This window comes from Miscanthus floridulus, chromosome 11 (genome assembly GCF_019320115.1).
Source record: "Miscanthus floridulus cultivar M001 chromosome 11, ASM1932011v1, whole genome shotgun sequence".
Lineage (NCBI taxonomy): Eukaryota > Viridiplantae > Streptophyta > Magnoliopsida > Poales > Poaceae > Miscanthus > Miscanthus floridulus.
Genome location: NC_089590.1, coordinates 91,169,746 through 91,177,831, shown reverse-complemented (window position 1 = coordinate 91,177,831; position 8,086 = coordinate 91,169,746). Strand labels below are relative to the sequence as shown.

Sequence of the window (8,086 nt, the reverse complement as noted above, 5' to 3'; positions counted from 1 at the left end):
CTGGTCATGGTGATAGATGAGATCTAACATGTTCATTAGATTTACCTTTATTAAATGGTTAAGAGGTGTTGAGTTGTTTCTTTAAATAAAAGGAGTTCGGTTACTTGTAATCATTGGCTCAGCATAAATCAATCATCATTGATATCTTATTGTCATTGATTAATATTTGCTTAAATAACATTTATCCTGAATGATAACCGATCCTTCTTATACAACCCCATGAGCTTTAATCGATTTATTCTTGTGAACATGCTGGGATCGGCTTTTTAGTCGATTTCCTCTCATATTGGCTCTCAGAGCCACACATTCGGGACTGTCTGGCAACACCGGCACGTTTCGCCCTTAATTACCGATAAGCTTTCTCTCCTTGTCAATTGCAGTGTCAAATTGACTGGCACGTCTCGGGAGGATTGCGCAGGATCGACCACCCTTGCGCTAAAGCCAGGCGGATCTGCTCCATCGAGCGGATCCTTCTAGCTTGCTGCGTGTGTCCTCAGCACGGAGGCGAAAATTCTGTGTCGACAGTTTCATTAGTACATCTTATTCCACGGAGGCGGTCAGCCAAATCCTGATGTTGTGATCTAATACTTTGAGCATGACAGAGCGCCCATGAGGATGGCAAAATGAGAATGCAACAGTGGCCCAAAATGCCAACACAAACGAAGCAGCGCTGACCACGTCAAGGATTACATTGTCAGATGCCTCACCTGCATCTTCCAGCACAGGGGAAACGGAACCTGATCCAGCAGAACACCCATGGCCCAGTGACATGTCTTGGAGGTTCTTGTTGCCTTGGTAGCTGCCCATGCTGAAAGTTCCAAACTGGCCAGAGTCTGGTATGCATCCTGATAGGTTATTGTATGCCACAGAAAACATCTCCAGCGATGATAACCGAGTCAACTCCCATGGTATCGTTCCATTTAACTCATTGTGAGACAAATCCAAGCTTTCTATCTCAATCATATTTCCAAGGGTAGCTGGAATTCTGCCGGTAAATGAATTGTGTGACAAATTGAGGGACTTAACATTACTCAGATTTCCAACCTCCCTAGGAATTTCTCCTGATAACATGTTTCTAGATAGGTCGATGCCAAACATCATACTGACAAAGTTACTATCATATGTGTAAAGATTCCTTTTAGTATAGAATTTAAACCATTTGAGGTGATACTGATCAGAATACATGAAAGATAAGTCATCAGGATCAAAACTAGCAATTTCCGTTCCAGAGGACATATCAAAACTGAAGCCAACAAGCGAAAGGTAATCTGCTTGATATCCAAAGGACAGGCCACCAATGCAAGGTGGTAATGAACCCGAAAGTTTGTGTGAAAAGTCAATTATAGTAAAGAAGTGGAGGCGACATATATTTGGGGAGATACTTCCCTCAAACAAATTGCTGCCTAATAGAAGCATCCTGATTTGGGAAAGATGTTGTATCCAGTCAAGAGTACCTGTAAACCGATTATATCTTAGATCCAGAACTCTGACATAGGAGCTATTGAAAAAAAACACTAGGGATGCCTGATATGGAATTTCCCGACATGCTCAGAACTTGCAATGGTAAACTGCCATTACAGTTTGGTATAGACCCCATTAACTTGTTGTCTGACAAATCTAAAAAGAGAAGGCCAGTCAGTTTGCAAATAGTAGGATCAATTTCACCAGTTAAGTTGTTGCTAGCAATATTCAGAACTGCCAAAAAAGGGAGATTCCAATATGAAGCAGTGAGATTGCCAGACAAGTTGTTATCGTGTAAATCCATGATATACATATTGATTGCGGACAGATTGCTGGGGAGTGTTCCTTCAATCCTGTTGCCGCCAAGGCTTATTTCAAGCACGGATAAATTATTGGCCCCACCAAATATTGGACCCCCGAGATTGTTATCTGAGAGCTTCAAGATTGGGACATCTAGATCAGTGAACAAACAGGCATGCACTTCTCCTATAAATTTATTATTTGATAGGTCCACTAAACAGGCATGCACTTCTCATAATGACAGTGGAATATATCCGGAGATGTTGTTATAGGAAGCATCTAGAGCTTCAAGATTTAGAAAGACTGAGCTGATGTTGTTTGGCAACTGTCCTTCAAAATGGTTCATAGATATGTTGATAAATGAAAGATTAGATTGGTGCCACCACATTGGATCTACTGATCCTACTAGCAAATTGTTTGAAAGATCCAAATATAATAGAGTTGCTTCATTGGTAAAGATCCAAATGAGAATATTTCCTGTCAATTTGTTTCTAGACAAGTCAAGAACTTGTAAATGATGTTGCGTGCCAAGGAACGGAATGATGCTGTTGTCGATGTTACAATCAGAGAGCATTAGTGACCTGAGTTGAAAATGACTAAATGAGGTACCCATCCACTGAACGTCACGCCAACAGTCAAATCAGCGTTCATGGATAGCTCTACAGTCTCGAGCACGGTAAGGTTTGTTAGCCAGAATAAATCAAATGTCCCCTCTAGTTTATTTCTTGATAATATAAGAGTTTGAAGCGACGGAGAAAGATTTGAAGATGGGCTTATAGGTATATGTCCTTGAAGGAGGTTATCTGACATATCCAAGTACTTAAGCTGTGGAAGCTCAAATAAGGAAGCTGGGATGGTTCCGGTCAATTGATTTCCCTGTAGATGCAATTCTCGCAAGTTCTTCAAATTTTTGAAAGCTGTTACATATACACACTTTAGTTATTAGGGCAAAGTACACTTTTCAACCTTCAAATTGCATGTCAGTCTAATTTTCAACCCTAAACTGCGAATCCAAATAATGAACACATTCTAATTATCGTAACTCGAAAATTTTGATCGTCCAGCTGGTTTCATAGGTGGGTTTCTATTTTCTAAAAATAATAAAAATCTGATTTGATCTCTTAAAATTCATAAAAAAAATTATTTTAAAGCAGAAAAAATAAAACTAGTAAGATTTTTTTTTTAAAAAAAAATGTTATCGACCTGTTTATGGTATATACATATATATTTGAAACTAGTTTATTTATGTTTTTGTTGTTTTATTGCTTGTAGTCATGCTCATTATTTTTTAAAACAAATAAGATCCAAATATCTCTAAATAGAGTATCATAGATAACATTTTTAAAAGAAACGTGGAACTACATTTTTATTTAAAATAAATAAATTATAAAATTTTTAAGAACAAGCCAGATTTTTGTTGTTGTAAAAAATAGAAAACCAAACCATTACCAAGTTTTGTAGTTGAAGGTTGAAAATCAGACTTACATATACAACTTGAAAGTTGAAAAATACTAGCTGTTACGAACAACACTACCACACAAATGTTTTACTAGCTTGTCACTGTACCTGTAGTCTGAAGGGTACCGTTCATCTCGACAGAAGCAAGATTGATTACTTCAAGAGAAGCCAATTTTCCGAGAGATCCCATGATATCATCATCCCCAACGAAATTTTTTTCAAGGTTGAGATTCCGGAGCTTAGTCAATCCGTGAGGACCTGAGGATTAATTGGAGCTTTCATTGGACTATGAATAAACTGTTTTGTTCAGAGAGGTATATATAGGAGCAGCATGGGTACCGTCAAAATTCTGTAAAGAAGCGAAACTGAAATATAGATCCAGTAACTGGAGCTCATGAAATGGAGAGAACAGATTCAGGTCCCAGAACACACGATTTTTGATGGCATAGAAGTCCAAGTACACATCGTGCATCGTCGAAAGGTTAAGACCCGACACTCGAGCTGTGTCCTTGTCGCAGGTGACCCTATCCCAGGAGCAGCAGTCGTCGCTCTGCCCCCATGAAGCCGGGACTTCGTACTGCCCCAACGAAGCTGGGACTCTGTGGTTTGCCTCTATCAGCAAAGACCGGATACGCAGAAGAGCGATCCTCTCCTCAGCGACGCAGCCGCGTGTGATGTGAAACATGGACTGCAGCGTGCATATGAGCATGAGCCAGAACATGGTCTCCAACGGAGACGAGACGCTCATCTCTCTGGAATGGTTTATTTTGCCCTCTTGCCTGTCTGCACAAACTATGGGGATGCACTCAGCCAGCTCTCAGGTGTTATTACTTATATGGATCTACATCTACTTAGTTCTGCGTAGTAGTAGTTGCCATCTGCCTGTCCAGCGCCCTCCGTTCTTGACAGCCTGATTCCCTACGACCAGACTCTAGTTGATTGACTAAGACAGGACTGCGTTCACGCCTGTCGTGCACTTGTGCTCGGCCGCCCACGATTGAAAGGTGCAGCGAGCAAAAGCAGCCCATGAAAGCTCTCGCAGTCTTGAGTCTTCCTTTCGGTCAATACTTGGTCCAACTTGGCACTTCACCCATAGTCCATAGAATCCTTGTCTGGTGCTGCTTCCAGATGACTTTTGACCTCCCGGCTCGTTCCTATTAAATTCCTTCATGATACTACTACCATGACCATCGATAGTGCTGATCCTTCCTGGCAACGAGCTTCAGTTGTTTCTGGTATCTACCAGAGAAGAGTGAACGCATTGACCACTGCCTGCTGATTCAGTGGATGCTCATTCTTCCGTGACCAACTGCTCAGTTTCTTTCTTCACGACGAGGTGCCAGGACAGACATCTGCCTGATCGGATCCTGTACAGGATTAGGCAGGTAGGTTCAAGTACTACAAGCATCGCAGTATTACACTGTCTGATACTGTTCATGGCTTCGTTCACTCCATTTCAGAATTGCCTACCAAGCACGCTTATTTTCAGACCTGAAGCACAACCGGATCTCCATTTTATTTCGCAGGATGTTATTGCCCTCCCCACTGAACTAGGAGCAGCCTTTCTGAATCCTGAACCTGAGGCAGCACAGCGATCAGAGTTGCAATCCGATCTGTTGTCGTCTGTAGTTTCTCCGTTGGAACCAAGACGCAGTGCGTGCTCTGACTCCACTGTTACTGCATCTCACGGACGCACGGAATACTCAAGTGACGGCTTAAACAGAAGGAAAAAAAAACGCTGCTCAGGTGATGACTAAAACAAAATAAAAAAAAACTCGCCGTTGCCGGGGATCGAACCCGACAGCGTGACAGGTGGAAATACTCACCACTATACTACAACGACTTGCTTGGCTACAGTCGATTTTTACTCTATTTGAATTTTACTTCATATATCATCTGCCAACAGTCAACATGTTCAACAGAACAACCACAATCGTGTGCATCAACATGGTCAAAAGTCAGAACTAGGAGGTAGCGTGATGCCACGTATCGTGCACGTTGGGAACACCGGCTCCCGCTGCAACTGTTAGTGCACCAGCGTAAGAAACAGTGCTAGGTTAGATCTACATGTTTTTTTTTTTTTTTTTTTTTTTTTTTGTTGCGAATGGGTGTATACCCGTATTTCATTAAAGAGAGGAGAATGAGTTACACGCCTGCTGGCAATCAAGCCTGCGGTGTTGCGAGTGGCAAGCTGGCAGGCGTCGAATAATCAGAGACGAAAGTAGCGTTTCTCTGCGGCTCTTGGCTACGCCAAGTGATGTGTGGTTGGTTTGGGGCTTGGGCACGGGGGTCGCTGGGCGAAGGCCTTGCCAGGCCCTTGGCCGTGGGCGATAATGGTGTCGCGTTTGTCATCACAAGCATTGCTGTGAGGCCTCTTTTTCCTCTAGGACTTTAGTTGAAAAATCATGGTTCTCCTGTTAGCCTTTGACAGCATCTGTGGACATCGTTCCTTCATTGGAGGCATCGCTGTGAAAAACCCATTCCTCCTAGTTTACTTTGCTTGTTCTCTATGGCGTGCAAGGTGGCGTTCAACGGTTGTTGCTTTTAAGGTTTGCTGGTGTTGTGCTCTCGTGTGGTGGTGGTCTTGTTGTTGCCTCATTCGTGAGTTTTTATTTATTTTCTATGTTTGTTGTTGTAAAACTCTTCTTCTCTGTTAATATATACCCGGCATGCTCTTGCTGCTGGTTTTTGGAAAAAAACACGTATTCATCTCAATTCATATGTGTTGGAGTGGATTATGGTTTTATCTCGAACACGCAAAAGTTTTGCATTAAGGTAGAGGAAATGTTCAATACAACATGCCTTAGCAGCGTCCTAGGGTGTCGATAAGCTGTACATGAAGGCTCGGACCAACCTTAGTGTACTACAATGAGTGGATTATGGTCAAATTTAGTTCAATTTTTCTCATAATTTATTTCAACACATATAGATTAAGATAATATATGTGCATTCAAACAAGTCCTTATTTTTTTTGGAAATAACAAGTTTGTTGATTAGTGTGGATTTTTGTTCTCACCGTGAACTGGCCACTACCACTTCGCAGCCCAATACACAGAGTCACGGCCCAACGAAACCTCTGAGTCCGAGTTTGAAATCTCCAGCGTGAGTTTCGGCCTTTTGGCACGCCGTTTGTGTTTCTGAAACCGTGACTTCCGACCTCATCGGCGGTGTCTTCGCCACGGCGATTCCCCCCTCCCCTCCGCACTGTTCGTACCACTGGCGACCGTCCCGCCCTCCACCACCACCGCTGCTCCGAACTGCAAACCCAATGTAGCAAGTCGGCAAGCCCTCCAACGGCATCACCGCAACGGTCTAAAAAAATCTCGCCAGCGCTCGCCGTGGCGAATTTGTATAACTCTTGTATAAATACAGTTCAAATGGATCGGATCGATCAGTCCTATTCTCTTCACCCTAGCCTCCCCCGCCCTTCTCCATCCGTGTTCGCCAAACGTCGCGCGTGCAGGTCGCTCGCTCAAGTTCCCTAGCTACCACTCGCCTAATTGGCTTATCGCCTTCTCTTTCCACTTTGGTTCTGAATTCCGAGCATTTTCGATCGTGCTACGCATGCGCAGGATGGCGAGGGAGCGCGGCGGCGCTCTCCGGCGATGGCTTCTGCGTTAGGAGTCCGGAGCGACGAGAACGTGCCGCCGGGTGGCGCTTTGGATACCCCGCCTTCGACTCCTGCCCCAACGGCGCCTGCAGGCGATGCCCAAGAAAGGTTTTGAGGTTAAGAAGGCAGCGGGCAAGGGCAAGAAGCCGACGACGGGGGAAAGTTCTGCGGAGGTCCCTCGTCCCAAAGTGCGAGATGCCATCTTGTTCTCGGAAGAGAATTGCAATCGCAATGCGCAGGTGAAATTATATCTACCCTCGTTCCTCTTTAGGTAAATCGAGGCTGCTCGATACTGTTTCAGTTTTCAACTCGTATATGACCTATACAACATATATTAGGGATATAAAAGACAGCCCAGCTAATAGGATTTGGGGCTATTGCAATGCTAGATTAGAATCAAGCATCCACGCAGATTGCACCTTCTGCAGTGCAGCCTTCATATTCATCAACTTGTTATCCTTCTTTTCCATCACAATCCCTTTGCATTCTACCTTCAGTGCCTTTTAAGTTTGATTCTGCACCTCGAGATGGCACATTACATTGATAAGTCCCATGTCAGCACAACAACCTAATAACTTCTCCTATGCAAATAGTCTGCGGATTTATATATGTTCTTCCATTTTGGTGATGACGAAAATAAGAGAATCTTAACATTATGCTAATTGATTTTGTGGACAGAATGTTTCGTCAACACGGCTACAAGATGAGTGTTCTGAGCTAAAAAGAACGCAAGCTTCACTTGAGAAAGCACTCAATTTAAACGCCATATACCAACAGGAACTGGCATCTCGCAGTTCTGTTGAGCAAGACAAGGATGAAACCCATAGGCAGGTTGAGGATGAATTGGCTAAGGTGATTACATCATTAACAGAAGAGGTGTCATCGCTGCAGCAACAGCTAGACGTCAGTAACAAAAAAGAAGAATACTATGTTTCATTACTAAAGAGGAAGGAAGAAGGGATTTGTCAGATGGAGTCCCAACTAGACCAGTCAAAGAGAGTCTATGAAAGTAGACTTGAAGAACTGGAGACAGTTGCAGAAAATGGATGCTGCTGCTGCAGCACATCGATGATTAGGATGCTAATATATTTAGTTGTTCTGACTTTCAGTCGTTCTTATTATCAGATAGTGATGCTCTGCAACTTTTTCATTTATTTATTATCTAATAAGTCATATTGTTCGTTTGGATAGCTATGAGGTTCTTTTCATTGATCTCATGTAATTTTCTAATGCTGTTTAGTGTTTACAAAGTTTTTT

At 43.0% G+C, this 8,086-nt stretch overlaps 1 pseudogene; it reads right to left on the bottom strand.

The window, feature by feature from the left end:
* Positions 1-358: 358 nt before the first annotated feature.
* LOC136493879 (receptor-like protein 15) lies at positions 359-3,999 on the bottom strand (annotated as a pseudogene).
* Between the last annotated feature and the right edge of the window lie 4,087 nt (positions 4,000-8,086).